Below are 16474 nucleotides of genomic sequence, written 5' to 3'. Positions count from 1 at the left end.
TTAGAAATGTTCGTAGAAGTAAAATAGTTTAATAGGACTGTTCAGTCAGTTTCAGATAAAATACGTTAAAGTGTCAAAATATTAAAATAAACCAACACTTTCTTTTATATCACGTTAAGTCTTTTCCTCGTTAGTCACAAAGGTGTACTTTTTTCGCTTTTGTTTGATCTCCGTTCGACAATGGAGGTAATTCTGAATATCCGGATACAAAGTGAGCTAAAATAATTAGAATAAGTTTTAATTGCATTGTTAATGAGGCTGCTGGCGCGTCCGAGCGCCGGACGGGCGCCGACGGAGGGCACCGGACGGGCGCCGACGGAGGGCACCGGACGGGCGCCGACGGAGGGCACAGGACGGGCGCCGGCGGAGGGCGCCGGCGGGCGGTGGGCGCCACGCCTCTAATAATACATTGTTATCGCTAATTGCGTTTATTCTACTCACCAAATTACAACAATAGCCAGAGATGTAATATTATAATTAGTATCCTTACTGAGAATTTGGTTAACAGTTAAACAAAATTAAAGATTTTGTGGATTTCTAATTTGTCTTTTCGATGGACCTGGTATGTACCATAAAGTAAAGAAGATAGATACAAATGTCTCTAATTTAATATTCTATTAGTTATGTACTTTTGGACAAGCCTTTTAATCAATTCGTGATAACTACTGGCCATTTATATTGCAAAGGGCGTTTTATTTTTAGATGGCTATTTGCCTGCCGCAGCAAACGGGTTTGTTTGTGAAACGGTAGCCTAGGCACCACCGCGTCCCCTCCGCGTCCCCTCCGCGTCCCCTCCGCGCAGCCCCCGAGGTAGTAGAGTGGTGGAGTAGCGGACAAATCTCTGACCCACTTGCAACCCTCTAATTAGCTCGTCAACACAAAATCTGTTTAACTTGCTCCCTAGAATTACGGTGTTTACATTTTAATTTATACCGTCCCTTTTACGTATAATATTCTATTACATTTCTTGTATGCAAAATAATGCATCTTATATAATGCATATAGTATAAATGCGAATGTGCGGATGTTTGAAGGTATCTCTGGAACGGTTCAACACGGAAACTTAGTACAGATGTAGAATAATCTGGAAGAACACGTAGACTACTAATCAAGTATTTTTTTAAATTCCGAGCGGACGGAGTCGAGGGCGACAGCTAGTGTAAAATAATGATCAATAAAACTGATTTATGTAATATAGTTTACTTAAAAACTGTAAATATATATGAATATCTGTGGAGATAAAGAATTATCCTAAAGAGTAAACAAAAACTATTCTCTTCTATTCTATTTCAAAGGCTGGCAACGAATCTGCGATTCCTCTGGTATTGCAGATGTCCATGGGCGTCGATGAACACCTTGGTGTTCCCGCTGCTCGTTTGCCCCCTTCTCTTATAAAAAAAAAATATATTTTGACCTCGAATGTAGACAAATGTCATTACCTGAAACAAAGAAATTAATCATATAAATATAATTTTTACTAATTTTACTTTTACTTTATTTACAGTAACAAATAAAATCTATATACTTTTAAATCATCAATCACTAAATACGTTTTACAATATTAAAGGAGACACTATTAAAGACAGAAAAGTCCATCATTAAGAAGTAGACCACAATTTTCATCAGCGATTTTGCAAAGAAAATTTAAAATCTTTGTAGCAACAAAGGTTTAATCTTCTTGCCGGATTTAAGTCACGAGAAAACTCGCCGCATTCTGAAAGAGGTCAAGAAATACTCAAATTACACTATTTTTTGTCTGTTTTCTTTGAGGTTATTGTTTTTGAGCGCCTACTTATTACCTGTATACCTATGACTGTAAAAGTAGAATAGTATAAAGGTACATCTTACTAATGTTATAAATGCGAATGTTTAGATGGATGGATGGATGTTGGATGTTTGTTTGAAGGTATTTTTGGAACGGATCAACAAATCTTGATGAAATTTGGCACAAATGTAGAACATAGTCTGGAAGAACACATAGGCTACTTGTTATGTTTTTTTTTAATTCCGCGCGGCAGAGTCGCGGGCGACAGCTAGTTAATTATAAACACAGAAGTTTTTCTAAGTCCACTAGAACTAGAATAAAACTTCGATATTCATTTACTCACAATCAAACTATAATTTATCTTCTGCATGCTAAAACGTTAGTTATTCTAATTTCATAACAATAGTCGAATAGACATTCGAACCTGATACCACGACATCAGTAGTCGATACCCCTAACCATTAGACTATTGGTCATTCAAGTTCACTATATACAGGTAGGTCTAACGTCTATTTACATGTAAAATAACATGCAGTAAGTTATTGTCTATCAAGTTTAATTGTTAGTTATACAGTTACGTCTTGTATCTCGTTACAATTTCTCATAACAATCGAGTATCAACCAGCATCCGAACATGAAACTCGACAATTTGCATAACGACAAACTGCACAGCATTCAGAGTCGTAGTGTTTGTTGCTAACAACTTGAATTGAAAGCGTCTTTTGCTTGCACAACTGTTAGGTATCATTGCATAATGGTGTGAAGTATATTATTCCTTCTTATAACCGAAGAGAAAAACAAACTTAATAGGAAATGAATTGTTGTACATCAAAGTAACTAGTAACTTATTTCTCATTTTCCTTAATATCTCCCATTTTTCCAAGAAAAAGGATATCAAAACACCATCTATCATTATTATTAAATAAATATAAACACTTTTACGATTTTGATTTTACGTATTTATTAATAAAATATAATTCAAATGTTTCCTAAACCAACAGTATTACAATTTATGTATTTTCCTTGGCTTTAAATGTATAAAAGGGTGTTTAAAATTTACATACTCGTGATATTTAGAATGGCACAAAAGTGGAACAGTGAGGCAGAGCATTAGTGTACCGTAGTTTCTACTGCTCTACCCTTTTGTGTAACACTACGAAGCCGGGAATTAAAACGTATCGCAACAAAGCGATTAAGTTAATTGAGTGGCCACATTCGTCATTTAAACATTGTAATATTCGTGAACACTCGGACAATATATATTTTTATATTAGTCACGACAAGCAATTATGTATTTCGACAAAAAAAAGAACGTAATTTGTTTGCCTCTGGGAAAATGTGTGAATTTAAAATTCTATTTTTTACAATCCTGGCACACTTTATATTTGAGTGTTTCCAAATTATGGTAAAAGAAAAAACATAGGAAGTTTTTAATGTAGGGAGGGAGATTGGCGCATTGATAAATTATACCAAAAGCAATTTTGATTCATAAATCTTACTAATATTATAAATGCGAAAGTTTATATGAATGAATGGATGGATGGATGTTTGTTTTAGGGTATGTGTGAAACGGCTCAACGGATCTCAATGAAATTTGGCGTGGATGTTGATCATAGTCTGGAAGAAAACATAAGCTTTTTATGATTTTTTTTTCCGCGCAGACAGTGTCGCGGGCGACAGCTAGTATAAGATAAAACTAAGCGTTAAAACAAAGTAAAGAAACTCAAAGACGCAGCAAAAACCTCGTAGTCACTTATCGTTTCAGTAAGCCCACATAAATGGCTGGCATTGGCGTAGTGCCAACCAATCTGAGGCCACGTCGATTGCCAGAACCCCGCACACCCCCGACCATGAGGCAACTTATATAACTTGACATTAATGACTACAACAAAATGATATCTTCCTGTACCGTTTACATTAGCGCCAAATGTCCCTGGTTATTGTAATCTTTACGTTACAGTGACGTAAACATTTCCTTCGTTATTGTGTTTTTGGTTTCCTTTTTTTATGAAAAAAATACATTAAACATATGCATCAATAGACTTAAAAACACAGATCAAACTGTATACCACAATTTTTTACCCCTAGGTAAAACTATTGTTTGCTGAGGGTTCCGGTGCGTTCATTGGAGATCTCAGAACCTTCTTCTATGATACTTGAGTTGAGCTACCGAGAGGGTTTTAGTATCCCACATAACCCAATCTACCCCCCTGAAGGCATCTTTTGAAAATCCCCCCCCCCAACCCGACACCAAGAAAATGGTACAACTATTGTTGACTCTACTAATGATTACGTAAAGATGTACACATTGTAAGGTTTCGAATTTCCGCTCTATTTGAATATGATTTTTATAAGTTTAAAGTTTTAGCATCTTCTCTACTATCTCTTTAATTTTCACTATCTTATTTTATGAAAGTATTTTCATGTATAAAGGTGGCAAACGATGTAACACTCCCGGACAAAGTCGTAAAGGAAACAGCAATGTATCGCCGCAGCTCGAATGAACCGCTTATTGCCTCTTATACTGACGCTACACAGCATAGTTCGTTGCATTTTTACACAAACACTACATACGGACAGCAAAAAATAGAGGAAAACATCTTGTCTATTTATTTTTGTTTACTTGATAAAATAAGAACTTATGTTAATAGAAATTAATTGTGTCTTGTTGACATATGAAACGGATACGATGTTCTGTTTGTTGAATTAGGTCGTGTAATAATGAAGATAAATAACTTGGACAATTTATTTTTATTACAGCTATTATTACATATATGAGTTCTGTTTACTCAGCTTACGATTTTTTCAATATAGACATAAAAAGGTCACAGTTAATCAATAATAAAAGTTTTTTAACGAAGTACAGTAAAAAAATCTTATTATTACGATTTCATTTAAACAGTTCATATGTTATCAAGAATTAGAGCGAATTAATCGAATACAAGGGGTAGAACTATAATAATTCGCATAGAGTTGACAAGTGGTAGGATTGTTCGTAACATCATTACATGTGAACCCTGAAAAGTCCTCATCGATCCTGTATTTGAAAAATCACGTAATAAAATAACCTTTAAAAAAACCTCTATTTACTTTTTTAACGATCTACCGTTTCTAAGATATTACATTGCAAAAAGTTGAAAAGGTCGTAGTTTTCACGAGCCAGGGTTCGCGACATCGTCCATGTGAAAGATAATTTTCCATATTTATTAAATCACAAGAATTACTACGATTTATATTATTACAGTTACATTTCTTTTCAATCATCTGATTTCTTTCGCCATTTCGTTTGTTACACGTATAAGTGAAGACGTAAAATGGTAGTCATAAAATATGTTGAAATCGTAAACATGTTTTTGCCAAATGTTTTTCACGGGCGAAACTCGGCGCAGGGAGTTCACATTAAAAATACATTACGTAATACTGACTTTACTTGATATTATTTCGAGCAGTAAATATAAAATTGCCAGTCTCATATTTGCTACAGGTGGTAAACAAATTTAATTAAATAGCTAAAATCCGCACTCAAAGTTCTACAGTATGTGGTCAGTTTCATCATAAGCTCTCTGTACGTCCCCACAGAGGAGCTCGGAGCCTATACTAAATCAGTGATGACTAGGCCATAGTCAACCACACTGGCCCAGTGCGAGTCGGTTGATTTCACACACATTTTTGAATTTCTTCTCAGATGTCATCACGTTGCATCACGATGTTTTCCTTCACAGAAAGAACGTCGGATATATGTAAATCGAACCCAGGATCTACACATTTCAAGTCAAGTGCTCCTGAGCCACCGACGATCTGTGGTCAGTTTACTTCAACATATATTCTTAATATTATAATATTGTTTAGTTAATAAGTGTTGAAACTATTATTTTGCAACTGCAACTAAAGCAGATAGCAGATGAACGGATAAAACTTTATCAAAGTTAAATATCGCCGGATTTCAAGTAAAGTTTCTCGATAGCAAACAAACAGAAACTATACCAGCTTCGATCTCTACCTCAACTTAGACCAGTTCAGCTGTAGTGCGGGCGCTCGCTCGCCGTAGCCGAAGCGTTGGCAGCGCTCCAAGAAATGCAGCTGACGATTTCAAATCTAGATTGACGTCTCTATGACGATACTATCATTGACTATAGATAAGAATGTCGTAGATAAAATAAAGTAAAGATAGGATAAAATTACAATATAAAATACGATGGAACAAAGCAACCCTGCCTTTTTAATTTGGTCTTTTGTTTACCACAGATGCAGGTGTGTTCGATACAGTAGGGTTGATTCGTCGTTATAGAAAACCGGAATGTAGTTTTGCCAAGTGTTTCATAACTGTGAGTTTCCACTGCTTAAATACTTGTATAGAAACGTATTGTTGTCCGTGTTTTTTTCATAGATAATGAGAGGGATTTAATATCAACTAGCGTTATAAAATCAAGTAACACAAAAACATAAATAACGCGCTAATCGTAAATATGTTGTGTGATAACAACAGTTATATAGGATATCGATAACGGAACCATATAAGTATACATACCCATAAACACTATCATGGATTTACTTGTGATTCATTACGTTGTACAGTCGAGGACGTTTATTTCCGACCCACTCGGTGGTGTATTACTTGGCAGTCACAATGCAATGAGGTCGATAACTTGTAATAGCAACATACTTAATTATAAATCTTATAAAACTTTGATGTACGATACTCAGTCCTAAGTAGTTTATTTAATTGTATAGGCTTTAATAATAATGTATGGATATTTAAAAACTCTTTAATAAATGTACAATTATAACTTAACAGGAGTCCTTGTTATGCTGGTCAGCCGTCAGTATTGTCTGAATTGTGAGCGAGCGCGACTCCGGTTCAAAACAATTGAGTGACTTCCATTCTTACTGGAATTTAACTAAAGAGAACGCAACAATGGAAAAGAAAAATTCATTTTAAGATTGCTGTCGGGAATTTAAGAGATGGAAAATCTCTATTTACGTAATTTATTTTCCTTCTGACCTAACCTTTGTCGGTATTTCTCTCTAGTTAGGTAGACTTTGTCAGCGCAATCAAGTAATCTAGAAATTGTATTAATTAAGATTGAATTCAGTAGCTTTTTCTGTAATATTTAAACATATTTTAAATTTTAGCACTCACTTAATTAGTAAAAAATTAAAATTATGAAAAAAAAACCTGTTGTATTCCAAGTATTTTTTATAAAAAATATATTCTCAACTTTATAAAGAAACTTATTCAATTCCATGGTATACATTATCATTAACAATTTCAACTGACATTTCACTGGGTAAGAAATAAACGTCCTTGACTGTACACATTTGAAAGTATATCAACTTTAAGTTATATTTGAAGTAGTCGTAAGTTATAGATAGTTAACTGGCGTACGTGGTGGAGAGATGACGAGGTTGGCGGCTTGCCAGGTACTACGGAGCACTCTACTTACTAATACTTTGTTACTCATAAATAGTGTATGAAATAGTTTTACAGTTTATACTACTCGTACATAGTTAAACAGTCCCGAATAACAAAACTTTAATAAAAAGGAGTTAGTTACTTATATGAAAATTAAATACGTTTTGTTGTTGTCTCAAGTAAAATCCTATTACATAGTTATGGATTCATTGTTATACTTAGAGATGTTTGTTGGTTTTTTAAACGGTCTCTTAGTGTAGAATTCTAAAAAAAATAATTAAAAATATAATAATAATTAAGATCAAAAAATTTAAAATAATAATTGTAAAACATACTACCGGCCTCCTTTAGTAATCAATCGACTTTACTAACTAATAATTTTAACTAATAACTTTTTTTCATTGATAGCTATCATCTAGGGAAAAAAATCGGCAGGGCTGTACCAATAATTTTCTGAAAACAGTTCACGTCTTACTGTTTCTAGTGTGAACTACATAAAAGTCTCCTAGCAACAAAGTTGCGGCATAAATCGTAAAATGAGCTATTAAAAGCATATTACAGCAATTGAAACTAAGATGCAGCAGACATTTATATTCCCCGTCTGTGAAACGTTTTATTTTGTAATATTTCTCTCTTGAAATTAACCTTTTTTAAACTTTTCGAGACAACCTTTTTTGAACGGAAGGATTTATTCACGCATAAGAATATAAATGCTATCATCTGCTGTTTAATTAATTTAATGCAAATTAAAATAAATTATAGCACATAACTCAAATAAAAAAGGAAGCCCAAGGTAGTTACTAATATTATAAATGCGAATGTTTAGATGGATGGATGAATGTTTGGTATCTCCACAACGGTTCAACGGATTTGATGAAATTTGTCAAAAATATAGAACATAGTGTGGAAGAACACATAGGCTTCTAATTAATTTTCTTTTTAATTCCGTGCGGACGGAGTCGCGAGCGACAGCTAGTCTGTTTATAAAAAGAAATGTTATATGTAATGGTAAAGCATACTTCTGTCATATTACATTCTTATAAGTTTAATTTAATTCAAAGAAGCGAAAGAGGCATCAAGTTGTCTTGAAAGTAACTTATTAAGTTTTGAGATAAAAATTCATAATCACCAAGCCTCTAGAGACTGTACGATAAGAGTCCATATTGACGTAGCGATTGGCGGCGCGCCAGTTAACTGCAGAGCACAGGATCGATTTAAGCGACTAAGTTTCTGATAAACAAGTTACTTATGACAGTACTTTAAGACATAGAGTTTTTGAATTATTAAAAATAACAAACAGCATCTTAAATAAAAGACTGAATTTACTAAATTTCCTCGTGTACCACATGTCAATATCTTGTTTTTATTACGTCTAATCTTATCTCAATTCTGAACTATTCCAAACCTTTCAGAGGCATAGTTTATTCAGGTTTATTTTTTAATTTGTTACTCCACTACAAGCTGATCCATTTGATAAATTCAAGATAACGAAATGCAAAATAAACTAAGATTTTCCGAAATTATTATATGAATTGATTGGAATTCGTAAACTCAAAATTTAATTATAATAGGTCTATTGTAATATTTTGTTTTTCTTTGTATATTTTTTGGTCTGTGGGAGCCTAGTGATCCATCACAAAAGTTATTACCCTAGTTTGGACACCAGTGCCCTGCCCATAGGGGGAAAAATATTTTTATTTAAAAAAATAGGGTATAAGAACTATAAATCTATACTAGTGTAATATATTGTCTGTGTGTCAGTCGAGGCTATGATTTACAAGGAGTACATTACGCTATGATTCACTGAGCTATCACTAATAGATAACATGTGATAAGGACCTACACAGATGTGTAATCAAATAGGAGATATGCGATCGTAAATTGGCTAAGTTCAAGTCCTAATTATTGTTATTATATACAGACAAGGTCAAAGTGCTCATTCAAAAAGCGTAGGTATTACATTTATTGCATTTATAAAATACAAGTTGTCGCCCGCGACGACGTCCGTGAGAAATAAAAAAAGTAGCCTATGTGTTCTTCCAGATTATGCCAAATTTCATCGAGATCCGTTAAGTCGTTTTGGAGATACCTTCAAACAAACATCAATCCATCCATCTAAACATTAGCATTTATAATGTTAGTAAGATTGCTTGATTTATATGAATATCAATCATGTAATTATTTCATAAACTTTCTAACGCTTGTTAGAACCTCCTTGGTTGGCACGTCTAAAACCGTAGGTACAACAGATTGCCATCTTTCTCTCTCTCTCTCTCTCATATTCTTTAAAACAGGTGAGATAACTATATTTTGTACAGACGTCTCGATTAATAATAACATTGGTTAATTTCAATGCCATCTATTGATAGAATAACTCAAAGTATAGAAAAACGTTCCATAAAAACACGGAATCGTGACTAACAATTATTTTTAATCTTCGTTGAAGGTCGTTGATTCAAAATGAAATGTAATAAGAAAGTTGTTTACAAGGACATTTTAATGACATAATAATATACAAGTATAACAATAAAACTTTCATCGACAGATATTAGATAGTATTTAAAACATTAATAATTGAATGTTTACGTAATAAAAACATTGTTTGTAACCACAATTATGTTTGTACAATCTAATTGGAGTTCCCCATATATGTACATATTATTATTTAATAGGTTGACATTAAATTAAAACACTAAAGGTAACCATGTTTTGTTATTAGATAAAATAGTTGTAATTTATTAACAAAAAAGTACTACACTATACGTACTGTACTTTGAATTATTAAGTTCAAAGTTATTATTTCTTGATAACTATAAAAAATGCTTCAAAGTTTTCGTCAGTGTTTTTATTTACTCTGGTTATATATAAATACATTTTTTAACGTCACATAGCGATATTATATTTATATATCACATCAATTGAATACATAAAGTCAATATTATTTTACGTAAATGTACTTCTTGTTGATCGCAAACAAAAATAAGTGCAGTACATTACTATCGTATTACTGACGAATCATATCATTAGTGTTATAATCATGTAATGTTAAAGAACAATGTAATATCAATTTATACGTAAAACGCATTATAATTAAACATCAAAACATCAGACTAAAGCAACGTACCGTAAACAGGTGTATTGTAATCACATCAACAGTCAGTAGATAACACAAAGATAAAATAAATTCGCGAAAAACAAACAAATTACGTGTATCTCTCTCGCACTCCGCGCGCTTACTGACTCAACACTCAGTTGACGTTGACGTGTCGTGACGTCATCAGATATCGTTCAACCGTGTGCGAGCGGGATAGCGCTCTACGTGAAGTAACGTCAAAGTTACTTCAAGACTTCAAGACAAGTGACATTGACCTTGCGAAAAACTATTTCATGATTTTTGTCTTAAAATGAAATAAGAGTATAATTTTTTGTTGATGTATAAAGAATTTGTTTGCCACTGTACATATGAAACCTGAAATAGCAATATGATCATAGACTCTATATAAAGCTAGAAGATTACGGTTTAAGAAAAAGGTGTGAAAGATTAAGGTAAACAAAAAGAAGAAGACAGGATGTACAAAAAGTATCCTTTCATTCTATTCCCCCTGCCACCAAATTCACTACTCATTTCAGTTCCTTCTCTATTAGAAGAGTGGGTTGGAAGCAGACTAGAATTACATAATTTTTTGTAATTATCTGGTTCCCTGAAATTACAAATTCATACAAGTAATCGCGCTGCGTTGCTCGGCTTTGATAAACATTTCAACGCAATGTAAAATGCAGAAAATATTTTATTTATACGAAATAACAATTTAACATAGCTTTTAGTGATTGAGGCAAATGTTTGCCGAATTCAATTGGCTCGATCGCCATTTGCCAAGAATCGATTTAGAAAATGGCGAACGAGGATGGAACTGTCTAATCCCGATTGCAATCGTTTCTACATCGTTTCGGGAATTAGTTTTATTTTTGCAATCGTCTTTTCGCGATCGTTGTGTGTCGTTTACAGCAAATTGCTTTTGGAATCTTTCTAAAGTTAGCAATATTTTCTTTCTTTTTATATATTCATTTATCTTAAAGTTTTACGAAAGAAATCTCCGGCGGAACGCACCAGTACCCCATTGGACTCAGCTTACGAGCTACCAGTTTGAGCATATGCTTGCTCTCAAGTGCTGCGGCAACACGTAAGCTCACTACTATGGATTATTTTTTACAAATTAAAAACCACCGTAATAAAACAAAATTTCTAAAATATTACTGCTCTTGCCATATTTTATAAACTTTACCAAATATTTTAGCTTTATTTCTCGTAGAAACTTAAATAGATTTATTTTTTATAATTTACGGTATAAAACACTAGATATTATGGTCCAGTGAAGCGTATGACCCAGTTAACACCGACAGCGACGGCGACCGCTAACCTCAACTCTCTCATTACTCACACAGTCACATCCTCACTTTGCTTGTGTGTGTCATTGTACGTTCACAGTGCCGTAACAGTCTTACCATTATTATAAATACGAAAAAACACATAGTCTACTGATTTTTTTTTCTAATTCTGTGCCTGCTAGTAATGTTACAAATTTTATTAAAATGAAATTACATTCAGATTTTCAATATATCTTAATATTTTTTTTTATTTCTTCAAGATATTTATATACTTTTGTTACTAAACCTTGGAGTTATACTTGTTCTAAAATTATGACGGTGATGTAATCATTTTTACATCGTAATTTGATGTTTAAGTCACGATGGAAAAAATGATAGTTTTAGAAATTCATACGGACAAAATCGCAGGCGTCTACTAGTTATAGTAATGTTGTTAGTAAATTTAACATCTTCTCTATGTCATACAAATGGGTGTATGTTAAAGTGTCAGTTAACATCAGAGCGGGGAAGGGTCCAAATAACTTCTGACACGACGACATGACGCGGTGAGTAGGGTCCGGGCTCGGGACGTTAATTCATTTAAATTTTGTATCGCGGAAGGCTCCGTAAAAATATTTGACAAGCTTTCATCGAGAATTTTGCATTTATTTCGTATGAATTAACAGAATTTTTAATTCTTATTCAAACAGAATTTGACTTTGTTAATTTTTAAACATTTATAGCTTTTACAACGTTTTTGATGTCGTTTGTATGTTTGAAATTGTTTTTATAATAGAGCGCACTTTTTTAACGCGTTTTCACAATATTTTTATGAGTTAAAACATTAGGAGAGAAGTAAGTTACATCATAATAAAATACAAAAAAAATATTACCGACAAGAGACTTTTGTTTTTCACTTCAAGAGTAATGTTTTAAAATTCATTCTTGTTAAAAATCTCTTAAAAGACGTCGTAAGGAAGACGTTCAAAACCTTTTCACGGCTCCTTATCTGTCCCGAGGCGTCATAAATTCGGAAATTGCTGCGAAATTAGGCAAAGGATTGGAGATAATTCCAGACCCGTGAAGGGATTAATAAAGGACACAGCGTAATTTAACTCCTTTGTAATGAACCAATAGGAATTGAGGTTAGGTTTTTGACATATCATTTGGGATTATAAGATATGTATATCTGATCGAATACTTTAACTGTTTATTTGATTTAGATGCGGATTAAAAACAAATATATTTTCCAATTACTGTCAATTGGAAATTTAGATCTGTCTAGCGATTTTAAAAGGTAAACATATTAACAAGTAGAGGTATCGGACGCCCTCGTCAGCGCAAGAAAAAAAGCCATTTTAAATATGCCCACCGGCATCAGCTATCTTCCCGTCAAATTCAGTTCAGCCGTACCGAAGATTACCCGGAACAAATGCGACCCTGCGGAGACATACAGACAGACACACAAAATTTAAGAAATTGGTTTTTCGTTATCAACAAAGTAATACATCATGTTTACGAAATGTGACTTTTTTCTCTATTTTACATAAAGACACTCCAATTTTATTAATATGTATAGATATATGATATGTGTGTGTGACAATGACAAATATGTAACATACTTAGTACTTGATGCGGATTTATTAAAAGGCTGTCTACGAACGACGACTAAACTTACGACGACTAAAGTAGTGTGAAAGACACAAGATGTCGTCGTGTAACTTTCTCACCATTCTCATCCGAATCTCTTTCTCTGTCATCGATGTAAAACCAGTAGATTGAATAAGCGCCATGCGAACACCAAAAATTTGTTAAACCTTCGGCTATCCTACATATGTAGATGTAATATTCTTGATACTTGTGTAGGCGTGTGAAGACAAGGTTGAGTAGTGAGCAATAAGGTCGTTGTGTCTCAGCGGCGAGGCGCCGGCCGGTCGACGTCGGAGCTCTGTTTGTATTGATCACGTCCTGTCAAGTCATATATTGATATAGTCACTTGTCTCGACTTACGTCATAATCTTATAAGGCATATAATATTAATAATCTCTGTTTTATTAAGGCAAAAAGACAATGTTGACTTTAATATTAAACATATCCAATATTTTTAGACAATTTAACAAAAAATCATTATTAGATAATCGAATAATTCGTAGCTATACTAGTTTAAAAGATAAACTAGTATTGCTAGATATATTTATTTAAAAAAAAACTTAAAATGTTACAATAAACATTCCCTCTAGAACGTAAAATTTACAAGTTTGGACATTAATTGCGTTAGGTGGGATCCGGCGAGCGGAGATTTTGCACATTTAGGTTGAAAAAGTTCGCACAGCGGCGGCCATATGCTGATACAGAATATTTGCATTTTTAAATATTAAAACCTTCTTATATACATTTTAAGTGGACAAAGTGTAATGTGAAGTGAACGTAAGGGATATAACATTAGGGTAAATGCCTCGTTCAAGTTAACGAATTGTTTTTTATAGCAGAGAGCTAGCACAATTATGGGTGTAGATCCCGTTCTACCACGTAATTGATTGCGTCATAGAAAGTTTTTTAGGTTACTTTTTTCTTCCTATTTAAACAAAAACGCGAAATAAAATTAATGTTCGTATGATTATAAGGTAAAGATTTATAAAAACTCGTAAAAATATTAAAACCGTCTTTTGATAATATAGAGCTAAATTTAGTTTATAATACTTGACAAATTTGTTACTTATTATTAACTTGTTGGTTTTAAATACAAACAGTATGGACACGTAATAATAGACTTAAAGTAAGGGTGTATTAATCTAAACGAATCGACCAATAAACTGAAACTGTAATGTGAATCTGAGTAACTGATACTATTAAGAGTGGAACCTTGTACCAGCGTCCGACGAACTCGACGTGTAACAATAGATTACCTCTTTAGTGTTGCAGATAGTTCAGTGTATGTTGCAAACTCGCCTCGAAACTTTAATGAATACGTTTCTATGAAATATCTAAAATAACTCGCTTTTGTTTTCCATTCCGAGTATTGTTAACTACAATAAGCTGAAGCTACATTGCAATGGAGGTTAAAATATTGCTGCGTTGTGTGTTTGTGTAACTTTAATGGGTAACTTTGTAAGTAGGTTTGTTAAGTTTCTTTAGTAACTTCATATTTATAATTTCTTTTTCAAACGTATTTTTTAAAATGATTCATTGACCGTGGGTTTCTGAGACCAAAATATCCGTTTAAAACAAATTGTCATACCTGTTATTATCTTTAACAACACAAAGACAGCAATATGTTTTTAATGGAGGTTTTGGACTTAGAAACTTACGTTATTCAAATAACACTGTATTAAGAGCATTACGTATTGTAATATAATAGTAAGTATTTCAAATTCAAGAAAATTTCTGGCAAATAGTAAAGTTTACAACTTACGGAGGCGTTTTGCTATAAACTTTGTACAAAATCAAATTAATTTTCAATTTGTAAAGATTTCAGTTACACCGTGTTCTGTCATGTCAATGTCATTTTCACTTTGAAAACAAAGTAAGAAACAAGTAAATAACTTGAAAACGAGCCTCGCCCACTGAATATAAAATAAGAACACGTTTTTTCATAATTGTTACGACAAGGTTTTATTTCTGGACACAATTTTGTGTTGTTTCAGTTTTTATGAAGCTTGTCGTTTTATCCGCTGCTACGAAATTTGCTGTCTTGTTCCTTGTTACGTCTTTCTTAAATTTCCAGAGAAATAAAATTTGGCATGAAAGAGTATCTAATATATTTATACATATTACGTAGATGTAGATGTCTATATTTGTATACATTTTTTAAATGAGTAACTCAATTACGGCTACAAAATTTAATTGCATAACTCGGAGTATTATTTTAAAACGATTGAAAAAAATGCTAAATGTGTCTCTTTAACACATAGGAATACTAGGAATACATAGGAATTGGATAGTCAATTTAATTTCAGTGTTATCGTAGCGGCCGTAGCCCTCGTAGTGCTACAGTGTAGGTCGCGCTACGAGAGAGGAAATGAGGAAATGAGATGGGCGCCAGTTGCAGTCGCATAATTATACTGCCCTCTACCGGAAACTGTGTCACCTAAATTAACTTTGAAATTGTCAAATGTTTGCCACTTGACACTGCGCGAATCTACTGAGTGAATTTAAGTTTTAATACACAATGAAACTAAATAGTAAGTATTTATTTGTTTATTTTACTAATACTCGTATTATAAATGCGAATGTTTAGATGGATGGATGTTTGTGTAAGTATTAGATTTGATTGATTTATAATTATAATAAACAGAATTTAAGAAATCGGATGACACTAGCTCAAACGTAAAATAATTATATTTTGATAACTATTTATCTATTAAAAACAACTTCTGTATTAATCGAAAACGAAGGTGTTAACGTACGCTGCAAAATTAGTTACTAAGTGTTTAGTAACAAGTCGCTCCAGAACTAAAACTTCAAGTATAAAGTCTACTTGAACTTTACAAATTAATTCAGAAAATAACAGAAGGAACTTCAAAATTTCACATGTAATTAAAGTACAAACTTAATTGTCTTATATCCACACACATGCGTAAAAATCTTACAGCAACATTGAGTTCAAGAAACATCTGAACAAAAACATACTGTCATTTGTCATTCTCTTTGAAAGAACAATGATAACAAAGCTTTGTAAAAGTCTTTTGGCAATGAAAAATTTACAAAACACATTTCAACATGTTACAATTATAAGTCAATGTCGACAGATCGATGTAAGAATTGGATTGTGAATGAAATACAAAAACTTTATAAAATTTGATGCGGGTCACAGTTGACAGCAACATTATCCAAACTGACATTTATAAAAAAAAACACTATTGAATACAAAAAAATAGGTGTCATTTCTTGTTAACTTTATTTAGTTTCAAAACCATAATATACAAAATAAC

General features: G+C 32.9%; 1 protein-coding gene across 2 annotated transcripts in view; it reads right to left on the bottom strand.

Annotated features, from left to right (window-relative positions):
• Positions 1-16474, bottom strand: part of LOC106716227 (complexin) — a 145844-nt gene that overhangs the window by 91654 nt on the left and 37716 nt on the right. Inside the window, exon 1 of one of the 2 annotated variants that reach the window (XM_014509706.2) lies at positions 10303-10403. The exons of the other annotated variant lie outside the window; for it this stretch is intronic. The gene's annotated coding sequence lies outside the window, so the exon portion shown is untranslated. Of the gene's footprint in view, positions 1-10302; positions 10404-16474 lie in introns of those variants that run through there. 2 annotated transcript variants of the gene reach the window in all.

The sequence above is a fragment of the Papilio machaon genome, chromosome 24 (genome assembly GCF_912999745.1).
Source record: "Papilio machaon chromosome 24, ilPapMach1.1, whole genome shotgun sequence".
Classification (NCBI taxonomy): Eukaryota; Metazoa; Arthropoda; class Insecta; order Lepidoptera; family Papilionidae; genus Papilio; species Papilio machaon.
The sequence above is the reverse complement of the archived record's forward strand: the minus strand, read 5'-3'. Positions and strand labels throughout refer to the sequence as shown.